General features: G+C 42.5%; 1 protein-coding gene and 1 non-coding gene across 2 annotated transcripts in view; both read right to left on the reverse strand.

Annotated features, from left to right (window-relative positions):
• Positions 1 to 15,542, reverse strand: part of LOC126355417 (LIM domain only protein 3-like) — a 1,043,148-nt gene that overhangs the window by 829,538 nt on the left and 198,068 nt on the right. The gene's annotated exons all lie outside the window — the stretch shown is intronic.
• Trnas-cga (transfer RNA serine (anticodon CGA)) lies at positions 13,571 to 13,645 on the reverse strand. The gene has a single exon. It is a non-coding gene; the product is annotated as a tRNA-Ser (tRNA).

The following is a 15,542-nucleotide window of genomic DNA, read 5'->3' on the forward strand; positions in this document are numbered from 1 at the left end:
CGGCCAGTTGTGCCACAAATTGTTGAAGAAGTTACTGTTGCCATGGCGGAGAATGCTCAACGCAATGTGGAATCCTCAAGCGGAGCACGAGCTTTGCCACGACAACTGACTACTGCATGAGCCACCGTTCGAAAAGTGCTGCCAACAGTTGTGGAATGGTCTGCTTGAACGGTTCCAGGTCATCGTGGATGCGGATGGTCGTCACACTGAGCAACGTGTGTAGCCTGGATCGTAAACACGGCCAGCAATTAACAAATGTTACCTTCTCGTGTGCTAATTAAAATGTGTTTCTTTCATGATTTATTCGTAATTTCTCTTCCGCATATCGTTACAAATGTTTCCACAAAGTTTCATTGTCCTACGATTACTCTTTTTTCATCGGGGCCTTTGCGAGTAGTGGAAGTTTCTTTTTTTAACCACCAGATATAGAGACAGTATCTTATTAGTGCATTTAGAGTTGAAAATCACTAAAACATACAACAAAAAATTAACGCTTGACATAGAAAGACGATAAATATGTACTACAAAAGTACAAGCCACTTGTACAAGAACGTAATGAAAAAAAGGAAAATGGTAAAATCTCAGAGCGAATAGTGTACAAAAGTAAAAACAGCAATAACATAAACTTTCATAAAATTGCAGACAACGGAAATATATGAAGTGTTCGTAGTAAAATTCGATGATAAAATCTCAATTATATATTTTTTCACTCGATTTGAGCCTTTTGTCGATGACGTAAATATCTACTTCTGATTGAACTTCGTTTTTCCCAATACAATTAGAGTGTAATTGTTTCCGAGGTTCGGACCACTTTGCTTCCGTTTCTATTCTTAGTTTTCTCTGACGTTGGGAACCTAGAACGTTCTTTCGACGTGTATCTCTGTTCAGAACTTCCTGATGTTGTCCTCATCTCACTCAGATCCCTTCTCATTTCCTGGGGCCACTTTCACCGCAGAGAATATTTGCAGCTGACAAGTTCAAAAATTCTCTTTCATATCCTGTCTTCATTCATCCGAAACAAATGAAAGTAAAACATCATCCTAACTTCTCCATCTTTACATTTAGTGTTAAATTTTCTTCTTTAAATCTTCATTACTCCTGTAGCTGAATTCGTGATTGTTATTTGTTAGCCCCAATATTTTTTTTAATTATTTTCAATGTTTCCTATTTCTCCTGTCTTAGTCATATACAGGTAGTCGGCAGTGCATTAACACATTCCTCCTGTTGTATCGGCCTGCATTTAGCTGGTTTAGTACCAGCTAAATATGAAGTATGAAAAATGCTCTAACATGGGACAAATGCCAGAATTAACATGAATGGGGACAGAAATAGCCACGCGGGATTAGCCGAGCGGTAAGGCGCTGCAGTAATGATCTATGCGGCTGGTCCCGGCGGAGGTTCGAGTCCTCTCTCCGACATGGATGTGTGGTTGTCCTTAGGATAATTTAGGTTAAGTAGTGTGTAAGCTTAGGGACCGATGACCTTAGCAGTTAAGTCTCACAAGATTTCACACATACTTGAACATTTTTTGACAGATGTAGTGGTCGTGGAAGACACCGTATTAAGGGTCAATGGCCTGTGCTCCATCTATTCCTGCTGTAGTATCATGTGAGTGTTTGGCATTTATTTCCAAATATGAATCTCTTATAGTTTGATAAATAGTGCTTGGTCACTACACTCAACGGAAACAACGAATCAAACAACCTAGAAATATAACTATTTACCTTTGCTATTTAAAGGTCGCCTAATCATACGAAATATTACAAAACATTAGCGATCTCAAAATATAAGCCAGATAGAGAACACAAATCTTTTATTTAATCTACTCGAGAGAACAACACAGGACATTTATCTGAAAATTGTAGGGAACTAAAATAAAATGACTTAACTCCTTATGACTCATTTAATAGGAAGACTGCGGGAGACAAAACTGAATAAATCGTCCACATCTCAGCAACTCACAAAAGCAAACCAAAGGAAACGAATATTTAACACAGACAATTCAGAGAGATGAGCTGCTCATAATATGGATGATGCTACTGCGTGAGTGAAATTTACAGTCATCAAGTACAGCGAGAAGGCACCAATCAACACCAGATGAGAGTTGGGAAGCGAATCCTCCCTAACATCTCTCCTGAACTACCGCAATTACCAGGCGCACTTGGAGGCGAGAATTATTGCAGCTGCAGGTATGAAGAACGAATATGTTCCCTTTCCTACTAACAACAGGGAAAACAGAAATTTACCACTCAGATCTTATAAAGAATACCATTACGATTCATGAAGTTGGTACTGGTTTCGGACACTCGCCACCGGTGTTAACCGTCTGCACAGTCTGTAATTTTTGGGGGAAGGAACGAACTTCCTCATGCCAGGTAAGTACATGCAAGTGACCTGCTCTTTGATGTGCTGACAGAAAGGCAAATTTCCTCTTCAAACATCCTTAGAAGAAGCTGTGGCGACCGGCGGCATCGTGCTTGAGACAAGTGGATTAGTAACAGACACTGTCCACAGTGAGTATTTTTGAAAACTGGACCAGTTCCGCGAAAAGTGGCTGCCACTCAGGAGTCGCTAACACCTTGCTTTTGAGGCACCATGAGAAGCCTCCTGCTGACGCTACGGGACTGCTGAGCCCTCAAAACGCACGCTTTTCTGGTAACCACGCGAGTACACTCCGCCCCCAACAAAAATGTACCAAGCTCACACAATTAATTATCACGTTATCGCAAGACAGTTGAAACAAAATCGCAAACCGATATGTCATAGTCATGTTGCAACATTTTACTTTATTACTGTAACACATTCCTGAAACTTTGTTTGACAGGCAATAAATATATTATCGTACACACCTTTAGGCAAGTGGAAGACCATTTCCATATTCCTTAATGTGAGTTTATTCGCCTCCGTTTCAAGGCCGATCTTCTGTATTACCTCACCAAGAATATTAATTTAATGACTCTTGTAATTCTTCTGTAATCTGTATCATGAAATTGGGAGTATCTTTTATATTTGCCACATACAGGGAAACATGGAGGAATTTTATAAGGGGGCTCTGCTCCAGACTGAACGGTGAAAGGCATAATCAGTCTTAAATGATGATGATGATGATGATGATGATGATGATGATATATTCCGTTTATGCTTCAAATAAATTGAAGACCTGTTGTTACTGCGATTCCATGAAAATATAGATTTCGCTGGTTTCCATTACTGTGTCTGTGGGTAGTGTTATAAGGTGGACGGCAGAAGGTAAACACCGAATTTTAAGACTCTTTTATTAACAGCTCAATTGTACTTGCGTATTTATTCGACCCTTTTCGAGATCATCTCCCCATTCTCGTATCATCTTTTAAAGGATACGATTAGATAAGAAGATGATCTCTCCTCCATTCTGTTTAACACCTATTCGTACATGGAAAGCTTCAGGTACATATCCCAAAAATTTACGTTTAGTAACTTCAGAATTCTGTTTCTTGTATTATCATCCGTATACAACTCTTTCAGTATTTGAAACAAAGATGACCTGCCAACAGAGTTTTGTGCTTTTTTTGATGTCCACAAACACAGCGACACAGGATGACCCTCTTGTTGTTCTCTATTGAATTATGAGCTGAAGACTCAGAATGTGTTCCACACAAGATTTTTCTTCTTTAACTCCAGCCTGATACACCTCGAATATGGCCTTTACCTGCTTTTGTAGTCAATTACGTGGCCCATCGAAAAGGTTGTTGTCTAACTAGTAATACTGACGCTCTTGTGCAGTTTTTTGGCGTTAGTTTTCTTTTTTTTATGCAAAGCGTGAAATGACCCACACTTCCAAGCCTATGGAGTTTCTCAAGTTAGTTGTATATTGTGCGTTATTGGTTTCGAAGTCTGCAATAGATGTTCATCAGTCAGTTTCTGTAGTTCTGCAACAAATCCGTTTTCACTCGTTACTTTGTCATATTTTGTGTCTTGAATGATTTCTAAAAGTTCCCTCTCATCTGTTGGCTTTAGTTCCGGAAACTTCACGCCAGTAGTTAAGATGGGAAGTTTCTGTCTTGATCGTTTGCTCTTTAATAGTTTCTCGCAATATTCACCTTACAATTCACAGTTTTTTACATATAATGTAAGTTTCCCGTTTTCTTATCGAAAACAAAGTTTGGGTTTCTCGATATGTTCAGCTAATAATTCACAGTTTTAGACGTATAATGTTAGTTTTCCATTTTCCAAAACATAGGTTAGGGTGCTGGAGGGGCTTGAGAAGTTATATTTAAAAAAATTGTAGATTTCTTGGGTGTTATTTTTCTAGGAATAATTTTCAGTTTGATAGAGTTGGTCTTTATCATATATACGCTTAATGTTTCTAATTATTTTTGCTGTTCGTTGTCGAACTTCCTTAAATTCGACAATCGAATTCTTCTTATTAGGAAATCACTTTTGTCACGCCTGATTCCGTTTCATAAGGGTGCCCTCTCCGTTCCACTGTCCATATTTGTAAGCTCTTAGTTATTACTATACAAAAACATGTCTTCTTTTGATGTTTAGTAGTTCTGAAGTGGATGTGTTAATAACATTGCAACTTACACTGTGCAATACACTTAAGTGGTAACTTTCGAAACTCTATAAATGTCTCCCATTGCGACACAGAAGTTTTAAACTTGGCTCAAAGGTGTCTACAACCTTCGTCTGTAATGGTGGAGAAAGTGTGGGGCACTCCATCGTCACCCTCGATCACGGCGACGCTTCTGACAGCAAGATGTCGACATATGTGAAAGCAAGGCCGCAGCTCGAAAATGAATGTGATGTTTAAGGTGGGTTAATAATATCACATTGGCACAAACTTCACCACAGCTCTGTCCACCGTCATCGTTCGCATGTCACTCGATGGGAAGATCGTCACATCCCCTCTTACCCTCATTTCACTGCTCTTTGACGCCTCTGGAACGGAGGTCAGTTCCGTGAGACACGCCTCTTAAATCTCGTAATTTTCTTACGATTGCCCGAACAAAAAAATTTCAGACACATCACTGCTAAAAATCGACACAAATGCCCTCGGGTTGTGGCATAAAGGTAATCAACAACTCCTTGCTTTGAGGCGTTGGCTCCCACACATTTCGCACTCGAAAAGGAAGTTCGCTGCGCGATGAGCACCAGGGCTCTACGTTCGTCACAACGTTCGACGCCGCTGGCACCTACCGGACTTCAGGCTGTAGACCCAATAAACATGATCTCACTCCTTTGGAGTGTAATATGAATACAATTCTTGCTCTGGTGTACAGGGTGAAAAGAGTAGCGACCGCTCAAAACCATTTAACGAAGTTTGAACGTCAACAAAGTAGCTAAGGGTATTTGTGTTTTTACAGTCCTCCTGTTTCGCAGCCTCATGTGGCATGATCACCAGTGGGTGCGACATTGAGACATGATTAAATGAAACAGGAACGAGTACCTCTAATTTCCCCTTCCCTTTCAGCAACATCCTCGGTGTCACCTGCACACCTTTGTTGGACACTTTAAAAATGTCGCTGTACAGCGACAGCCATTCACTGATGCGAAGGCTACACCGTGACAGGCATCCGGCATCCCTTTTGACACGCCTTATATTTCACAGGCAGCCAAGAGCGGCTTGTTCAGTGAAGCAGCGCACCTTTTTTGAGGTGTGTCGACATGGCTGTCTGTCACACCTGTGTCTATGAATCACCGAATGGCTGTCTCTTTACAGTGACATTTTTAAATTGGCCAGCAAAGATGCACGGATGGCCCCGAGGGTTTGGTGTGCAGGGGGAGGAGGTAGTGGGGAATCTAAGAAGGACCATTCATACATATGTCATTGTCACATCTCCGTGATGATTTCACATACGAGCGCGAAAAAAGCATAACACAGTATGCTGCTTATATCATTACAGATATTGTATCAGTAGATTCATTAAAACTTTTTAGTTCATCTTTACAATCATCAGGGGCTTCACGTCTTACCACTTAACCTGTTCAAATTGTTCACACAATATTTCGACAGATGACATGTGGTTGCACCCCGTTAGTCCTATATATAAGAAATGTAATATGGGAAAAAAACTTTGAACATAGTTGCTAAGGTTCAGTGACCGTGTCACAATTATATTAGAACAAATAAGCCCTCGGTCACAAATATTAAGTCAAAACTGACCAGGTTTCGATGCTACTATGAGCGTCGTCTTCAGAATTAGACTAACTGTTCTAAAACATATTAGGTATATAACACATTAATAAAATTAAAGTTTGTACTGACTGGAAAAAGATGCAGTACTTACAAGTCACATATTAAAAAAGATCTAAGCCGGAAAGGCGACGTCATGAATAGTTGTAAGTAAGATGGCGAGCCGCTAAGGGCTGCTCGTACGATAGTGAACAAGGGTTGCAATAAGACTGAGGTGCCCACGTTAGAAAGTGTGGGCAAGTAAAATTGGTGTTGCTACGAGCGCCATCTAGTAGCCGCAGAAATAAATAGGCTACTGTACATTCAAAATTATACACATGAAATTGTGATGCAGCTGATTCAGGCATAACGTAAGCACCAATAATAATAGGATGAAGTTACATATTTATCTGCTTTAAACAGAGATACATTTTTAACGTAAAAAAACGTTAGTTATGACATACAAGAAAACAGCAAAGATGTAACAGGAAAACAACATTTCGGTAAACTGCATGAGGAAATCTGGCTTTATACAGTCGAAAAAGTTTTTATTTCGCAGCTTCAGCTGTTCGTTGAGAATGAGGCCATCGTGACGAGAGAGATGTTTGAAAATCTCCAATTCCTCTAAAACATTTAACCTACCCCCCTTCTTTTCGGTATGCAGAATATTGTTATCGCCTATGGCTTTAGGCACGTGTCCAGTAATTAAGAGACGATTGGCAAAGGATGAATTTGGGGGACTGGTGCCTTTCTTTCTCAAAAGATGTTCTTTATATATAAAAAAAATTCCAAAAATTGGAAAGCTAAGAGCTTGCAGTAAAAGAGATTTTTTTCACAGTATCGAAGATGAAAAAGTGCTCACGAGGTAAGCATATTAGAGCCATGTCTACTAGACATTTTTGTTTCGAATGATCGTCCCCTTGGAAGACGTAAGAGGATGACTAAACTTGTGTACACAGGAAGATACGGTACGCAGCCATACATAGAAGACCTGCAAACTTCCCGCATCTCAGGCTGCACTGCGTTTAACCCAGTGTTTAGGGAGATATCCAAAGGCTCAGCCAGTATCCAGAGTATCAACAGTATCACAAAAGTGCATCGGGACCATGTCTACAGCAGCAGTGATTCGTCAATGGCTAGAAGAGCGACTACGTGTTCCACTGGTGTTACTAGTTATAGTTCACTGGATCTATGACTGGTTCGTAGTTAAAGGCACAACAATAGAAGTGCCTTCAGACTTGTCACACAACATCGTCAGACTGAAGTTAAGTTGCTTAATATTTCTTTTAATAAATTAATGTAAATTGTTGTTGGTCTGTGTTGCCGTACGATGTATGGCTGTAATTAAAGCGCAACTACTCACAGCTATCTAGTGTGGACTCTAATTACCGTGTGGAAGCTAAACTTGGTGGATGCGTTAATGTTGGCGAAAAAATTGCTTCCCATTTTGGCCACCAAGTGCAAATCTGGCGCTGCCAACGCCTGAAGGACATATATAAAATTTCCATAAGTAAGCGACTGGGAAAGGGACGTGGGCAGGAAAGGTCTAACAAGTGAGAATGGCATAGTGTTGACTTTATTATTAACCGGCGCTTACACAGTTCGTTTAGTATGAGCACTGGAGGCGGTGACGAGAGGCTGTACAAGGCCAGATTTGCAACTGCTGGCCGATATTGGAACTAGTTCTTCCAGCGTAAATTGGTTCTGTTTCAGCATATCTACTGTGTTGCGTTGGACCTTCTTGAGTCGCTGCATTTTAATAATAACCACCAGGTACGTTTGTATCGAGACAGATTTCCAGAACGAAGGTGTGCTGACAGAAAGGCGTTCGAAGCAATTGATTGGCGTCTTAGGGAGCACGGAACATTCCAGCCAATGACTCGCGACTGCAGTTGACGATAACCCTAATGTCAGTGTCAGAGAAGTTGCTGCAATACAAGGTAACGTTGACCACGTCACTGTATGGAGAGTGCTACGGGAGAACCAGTTGTTTCCGTACCATGTACAGCCTGTGAAGGCACTATCAACAGCTGATTGGCCTCCACGGGTACACTTCTGCGAATGGTTCATCCAACAATGTGTCAATCCTCATTTCAGTGCAAATGTTCTCTTTACGGATGAGGCTTCATTTCAAGGTGATCAAATTGTAAATTTTCAAAAGCAACATGTGTTGGCTGACGAGAATCCGCACGCAATTGTGCAACCACGTCATCAACACAGATTTTAACGTTTGGGCAGACATTGTTGGTGATGTCTTGATTGGGGCCCATGTTCTTCCACCTACGTTCAATGGAGCACGTTATCATGATTTCATACGAGATACTCTACCTGTGCTGCTAGAACATTTGCCTTTACAAGTACGACACAACATGTGGTTCATGCACGATGGAGCTCCTGCACATTTCAGTCGAAGTGTTCGTACGCTTATCAACAACAGATTCGGTGACCGATGGATTGGTATGGGCGGACCAATTCCATGGCCTCCACGCTCTCCTGACCTCAACCCTCTTGACTTTCATTTATGGGGGCATTTGAAAGCTCTAGTCTACGCAATCCCGGTACCAAATGTAGAGACTCTTCGTGCTCGTATTGTGGACGGCTGTGATACAATACGCCATTCTCCAGGGCTGCATCAGCGCATCAGGGATTCCATGCGACGGAGGGTGGATGCATGTAATCTCGCTAACGGAGGACATTTTGAACATTTCCTGTAACAAAGTGGTTGAAGTCACGCTGGTAGTTCCGTTGCTGGCTCTGAACACTATGCGACTTAACTTCTGAGGTCATCAGTCGCCTAGAACTTAGAACTACTTAAACCTAACTAACCTAAGGACATCACACACATCCATGCCCGAGGCAGGATTCGAACCTGCGACCGCAGCGGTCGCTCGGTTCCAGACTGTAGCGCCTAGGACCGCACGGCCACCCCGGCCGGCGTTCTGTTGCTGTGTATTTCCATTGCATAATGAATGTGATTTGAAGAGAAGTAATAAAATGAGCTCTAACATGGAAAGCAAGTGTTTTCGTACACATGTCCACATAACATATTTTCTTTCTTTGTGTGTGAGGAATGTTTCCTGGAAGTTTGGCCGTACCCTTTTGTAACACCCTGTATACAAGCAAGCCACCTCATAACAAAATGATTCAAATGGCTCTGAGCACTATGGGACTTAACTTCTGAAGTCATCAGTCCCCTAGAACTTAGAACTACTTAAACCTAACTAACATAAGGACATCACACACATCCATCCCCGAGGCAGGATTCGAACCTGCGACCGTAGCGGTCGCGCGGATCCAGACTGTAGCGCCTAGAACCGCTCGGCCACCCCGGCCAGCACCTCATAACAAGAACTACTTTATGTAGTAAGGGGTTCTCTACTTTTTACACCAAGGACATTTTATGTATGCAACATATTAACCGTGGTATGTGAAATCCTCCACTATGCACCGTGGCTTGGTAAGTATGTATGTAGATGTTTTTGCACTTTGAAAGGTTCCCTGCACAATTATGAATTGCCACGCTGAACTACTTTTACGTGCACTAACCTGTTCCCTTGAAACCCGACAAAATGAATGCTACAACAGCCGAGGGGCGGTGTTACAGGATTACTTTTAAAATTTCAGCTCTCGGGGGCAAGAGTGCCAGCTGTACAGCGGATTTGACACGGGTCGCGCTGTTGGAACAGCAGCGAGCCCGCCGCCAGTGACAACAGGGCGTGTTTTTCCGGGCGGCGACCCGGCGGGTTCTCGCGGTCCGCGGGGCGCAACCGGCTGCGGCGAGTACCGCGGCCTCCACCACGCGCGCGTGAGTGTCGCTTTTCAACCCGACAAGTAGATTAATCCGACAACAAACCCCGGGCATACGATCCGGGCGGGCGGGCAGCGCCAGCGCACCAGCGCCGTAATAGCGTTATCTGGCGGGCGGGACGAAGTGGTGGCCGTGTGCTCGTGGCAGCACCTCTGCCTGTGTGTTAGGACGGCTGCGAGCGCGCGGATAGGGATAGGGGGATAGGGTTGCGCCGCGCCGCGCCACGGAGGGGTGGGGGCCCGCCGTATTGGTGCAATATTGGCTTATACAACGGTGCATGTTCCATATCGGGCGTGCGGCGGGCCGCGCGCCTGCGCCCAATTGTTTGTGACATCCAGCTAATTGGACGTCCATTGTGATTGATGCTAGTGTTTGTGTCAGGTGACACTCGAAAATTAATTAATGTAAATGTTCCCGACACGATTATTCATATCATGTGAAGTCAGTCAAACCAAACGGGCCATTCGATAATCGATTATAGGCGGGTGAGTGGTGGAAAGCGGCGCACAGAAAAGGGGGGACAGAGAGGGCGAAAGAGAGAGAGTGCGGAGGCTGTGGGAGGGAATGGAGCACAGAGAAAGACAGAGGAGGATCACAGAAAGGGAGCGACAACGAAAACCGGTGGACAGCCGCGCGATAGGGGGAGGGGGGGAGAAGGGTGGCTAACAGTCCGATGAAAAGTATGCGTGCGTATAGCGCGTCAGTGTGTGTGTGTGTGTGTGTGTGTGTGTGTGTGTGTGTGTGTGTGTGTGTGACAGGCCAAGGGGGGGGGGGGGCAGTGGCGGGGGCAGCAGTGCGGGGGAGAGAGGGAGGAGATTATAAACAATTGAAAACAACGGGAGGGCCAGTGAAACGGGGGGCAGTGTGGTGGGAGGGAGTGGGTGTCAGCGTCGATGCCGGAGTAGCACCGAACGCGACACCCAAAAATCCCCATCGAAACATATTATAATTAAATAGTAGCTCCGGTGATTCTGTCGCATTAATCTGATAATTCGTTTATCGGGTGCTGCGTAGACGGCAGCGCGCATGGGAATTTCGTTTTTAATTAATACCTACTAAATCTGCGCCCTGTTAAAGCGCCCGCTTGCCGCCCGCTGACAGCGCACAGGTTATTTATCGTCCTTTGTCCACCCCTTGCCTTACGTCAGAGGCGCGAGCCGCTGTCGCCGCATAATGTGACCGTGTGTGACCGAACAGGCGGACACCTTCTTTGATAGAGTAACTGTTACTGTTCTGTCTCTTAAATTTGTTCGAGCGTATCCCTCGGAAAAGCGAGAATCTGGAGTGTCAGGGAGACTGAACGTGATTTCCAAGAATCTGTGGATACTCGTATACGACACTCAATATTGCTACCGTACTAAGTGACACAAAATTTGAAAGCTGACCTCTGCGGACGGAACCTTGCTATTCATACGAGTTTAAATGGTTCAAATGGCTCTAAGCACTATGGGACTTAACAGCTAAAGTCACCAGTTCCCTAAACTTAGAACTACTTAAACCTAACTAACCTAAGGACGTCACTCACATCCATGCCCGAGGCAGGATTCGAACCTGCGACCGTAGCAGCCGCGTGGTTCCGGACCGAAGCGCCCAGAACTGCTCAGCCACCGCTGCCGACCATACAAGTTTAAAGTAGTTATAAACGCCGTAAAATACCATAAACAAGAAATCTGAGTTGAATACTGATAAAGAGGTCAAGCTTACGCCAAACCGAAACGAGAGAGGTAATTTCATTTAGTAGTAGTAATACCTTTCTCAGCATCAATCACGAATGGCTAACGGGGACTAGTTTCGCTACTTCAGAGTGTAACGAGCAGGACCTAAACAGATTCTGTAATGTCGTAAAATCTGATTTAATATCAGTAGCTCATTATTGTTTAACAACTTGCAAATCACTTCAATTTGATCTACATTAAGAAACGCAGGTTATTCACCTGCGATGTCTGAAGATCTCAGAGGACACTATATCGGCACCACACTTACTCGAACATTGGATCTGAAAATCACTTACGAAAGGTAAGTCCAAAGAAAAATCACTAATTCAGTGTGTCCCTCAAATACCAGATTATATGGGCTATATGAGCTCGTTGAGTGGTCTCTTTCTAAATTCTAATAAGGAATCTAAACATGAGGCAGCGTTATGACTCAGAAAAAGCGCAAAAAATTGAGGAATGATTCTAGGCAAATTGAATTGACTGAAGATATAGGAGAAAACAGAACGAAGTACGTATTTGAGACTTCATGGATGACACTCTGAAACACAATAACATGAAATGTGCAATATCTCAAAATCACAGTAAAGAAAATCCATTTAATTTTATCTAATTTTGTAGCTGTGAACTCGACTGTATTCAGTACACAGGAAGTAAAGTAATAACGCCCTCAATCACATTTTTTCGTGTTTCACACGACCCATTTCGGACACTGTGAGTCAGCCGACCTGTATAAATCGTCTTTAAATATCATTCATGCTATTAAGTGAGGTGATGAGAAATGTATGCTCCTGTTATGACAAGATTACAAATTACTTTTCGTGTTTGAAGGAAGGACATTTCTGATTTCTTAATGCCAGCAGACATTGGTTTACACTTTCTGCAATCACAAATCACGTTGCTCAAGATGCACCCTTGCTTATATTTTACAAAACTTTTCACAGATGTAGATCAACATGAGATTACCAAAGATGAAGTTCATTTTGTAGTGTCAGAGATCAACAGGATATAAATCAGTTTGGTAGCAGTACATAATGAAGTTAATGGCAAGACTCTAAATCTGTTGGAACCACTGGAAATAAACCTCCATAAAATGAAATAGCCTGTGTCCATGGTATACGAAGAGACAGCTTCCGCAGGACATGGTTATTTTAGTAATTTTATTGCTTTGTACATGTCATTTATTTATACCACAAATCTCTGTCACCAAATAATGAAGTTGATCTTTGGTCAGCTGATGTTAAATTACATCTGCGAAATGTTTTGGAATGTATAAACAAATGTGCACCTTTAGCGACGTGATGTGTGATTACAGAACGGATAAATGTCTGCTGGCATTAAAACAAAGAAAATGTTCTTCCTGGATTTTTTGGTAAAGTTTTCACTGTTTCTCATCATATATTCTTTCTGTCACTTGACTTACAAAATACAAAACCTAAGATTCTGATAACAGGAACATTCATTTCGCGTCACTTCACTCAAAAGCAGAAGTGAGGAATGTATCAAAAAAGGTTTTTACCTGGCAGTTGACCCACAGGGTCTTAAAGGCGTCACATAATTCAGTAACATACGAGAAAATTGTTACTATTGGCTCTGTTGTACATAAAGTATTCTAGATGGAATCAATACATTTTGATATAAGATAAGCTGTGTGTCAGTCACTTGTCGTTTAAGATGAAATCGAATTCGGATCAAACGTCCTATAGAACAAGGGCTAAGTCGAACATGGATCCAGTACACGATAATATTGTAAAAGTCATTTGAAACAAAGCTAAACGCAATGCGGCCGGTGATATGGATCTCACCATATTACATGAAAGTATGGTTCCAGAATGAGATTTTCACTCTGCAGCGGAGTATGCGCTGGTATGAAACTTCCTGACAGATTAAAACTGTGTGCCAGGCCGAGACTCGAACTCGGGACCTCTGCCTTTCGCGGGCAAGTGCTCTACCAACTGAGCTACCCAAGCATAACTCACTTCCCGTCCTCACAGCTTTACTTCTGCCAGTACCTCGTCTCCTACCTTCCAAACTTTACAGAAGCTCTCCTGCGAACCTTGCAGAACTAGAACTCCTGAAAGAAAGGAAATTGCGGAGACATGGCTTATCCACAGCGTGGGGGATGTTCCCAGAATGATATTTTCACTCTGCAGTTGAGTGTTCTGATATGAAAGTCAGGCGAAACCTCGTAGCAGGCACCCATAGCTCGCGTTAAGTACTACTGTTCTAGACATCTTTACATCATCACTGTGGGTTCAGAACTGGAAAGAGCCACGTGACCCAAACGACAGGTGTATTAGGGACACTGCTCAACACATCTGTGCAAAACTTCATCACATTTTCGCTGTCGTTTCCATTTCGCCACCGAACGGACCTTACTTCCGAACAGACCTCCTATTTCCTCGGTACCTATTATTACATGTGCTGAACGTTCCTCGATCCATCACCTGAGGAGGTGTCTGATCGGGAACTAAAAAAAAAAAAAATATACCATAAGGCAGACTTAATTGTTACGACGTTTTATGTCGCTATTTCGGTAGGAAAGATAGGATCAGTCATAGTCATCAAGGAGGACCATTTTCGTCGTGGCACCAGCTGCTCTGTTAACTTTTGCGACCTAGGAGAGCCTCTCAGTTCGCCTATCAGGCTAGTGTGACTAATAGAAGGCATATTTACTGATGGGTATTCTCCGCTGGCGAATAGAAACGCTTCATCTCGGTAACAACCGTCAGTGCTTGATTAACCTTAAGTTTCCGCTATATAGTGGCATATAGCGTGTCATGAGTTCCAAAGGCTTGCAGGACACTAGTGGTAAGTTGGTGCTTCAAGCCTATCCAGGCAACAATATGGAAGGCCAAGTCGAAAGACTCACAGGAAATTGTCCGCGTTGAAGTTCAGTATCGTTCCATATGTGTCACTAATGTTTTTATGGGTCGCTACTCCAGAAAAGCGTCATTAAAAATTCATCTAAGATTTCGATTCTAAATCTTTCAATTAAAAGTACCGTGTATTATAACAAACATTTTGTCTAAATGAATTACTGTAAATATTTTCACGAATCTAAAATACACAGGAGTATCACAACATTTTTCTATAGTTTTTGTAGATTTGTCACCAGTTTCAAGGTTGGTATGATGCAGCACCCCATTCTTTAAGCTTGCAAGATATGCTCTGCTGTGTAGCACAACTTACATATCCTACTTCTTCAGGAACCTTCCCTATAAAGGCTACCAATAGTAAGGCCGGCCACTGCGATCCTTTCCTCCCACCATGCCATCAAGAACAGTTTACGGTAACGACTTATGTAATTTTCAGTATCCAATCATGCTATTTCTTCGATTCATTAAGTTCTTTATTATAATGGGCGCCACAGAACTAGTAAATCAAGAGCACCTCATCCACTCTCAACATTGTCAGTTAATGATAGATTCAAATGTTAGGAAAAATTCGGAAAAAATTGACATACATATTTACAGTCTAGAATCTGATGGAGTACTTTCCAAAAACAAAACTTTTGGCAAATGTTACGGAAAAAATAAAACTATCGTTACAAGAAATTTTCAAGAAATTTGTTATTTCAACCTGCTGGAAAACTAGAATCAGTAACAAGATTTTACTGAAAAAATACACTCCTGGAAATTGAAATAAGAACACCGTGAATTCATCGTCCCAGTAAAGGGAAACTTTATTGACACATTCCTGGGGTCAGATACATCACATGATCACACTGACAGAACCACAGGCACATAGACACAGGCAACAGAGCATGCACAATGTCGGCGCTAGTACAGTGTATATCCACCTTTCGCAGCAATGCAGGCTGCTATTCTCCCATGGAGACGATCGTAGAGATGCTGGACGTAGTCCT

The sequence above is a fragment of the Schistocerca gregaria genome, chromosome 3 (assembly GCF_023897955.1).
Source record: "Schistocerca gregaria isolate iqSchGreg1 chromosome 3, iqSchGreg1.2, whole genome shotgun sequence".
Taxonomy (NCBI): domain Eukaryota; kingdom Metazoa; phylum Arthropoda; class Insecta; order Orthoptera; family Acrididae; genus Schistocerca; species Schistocerca gregaria.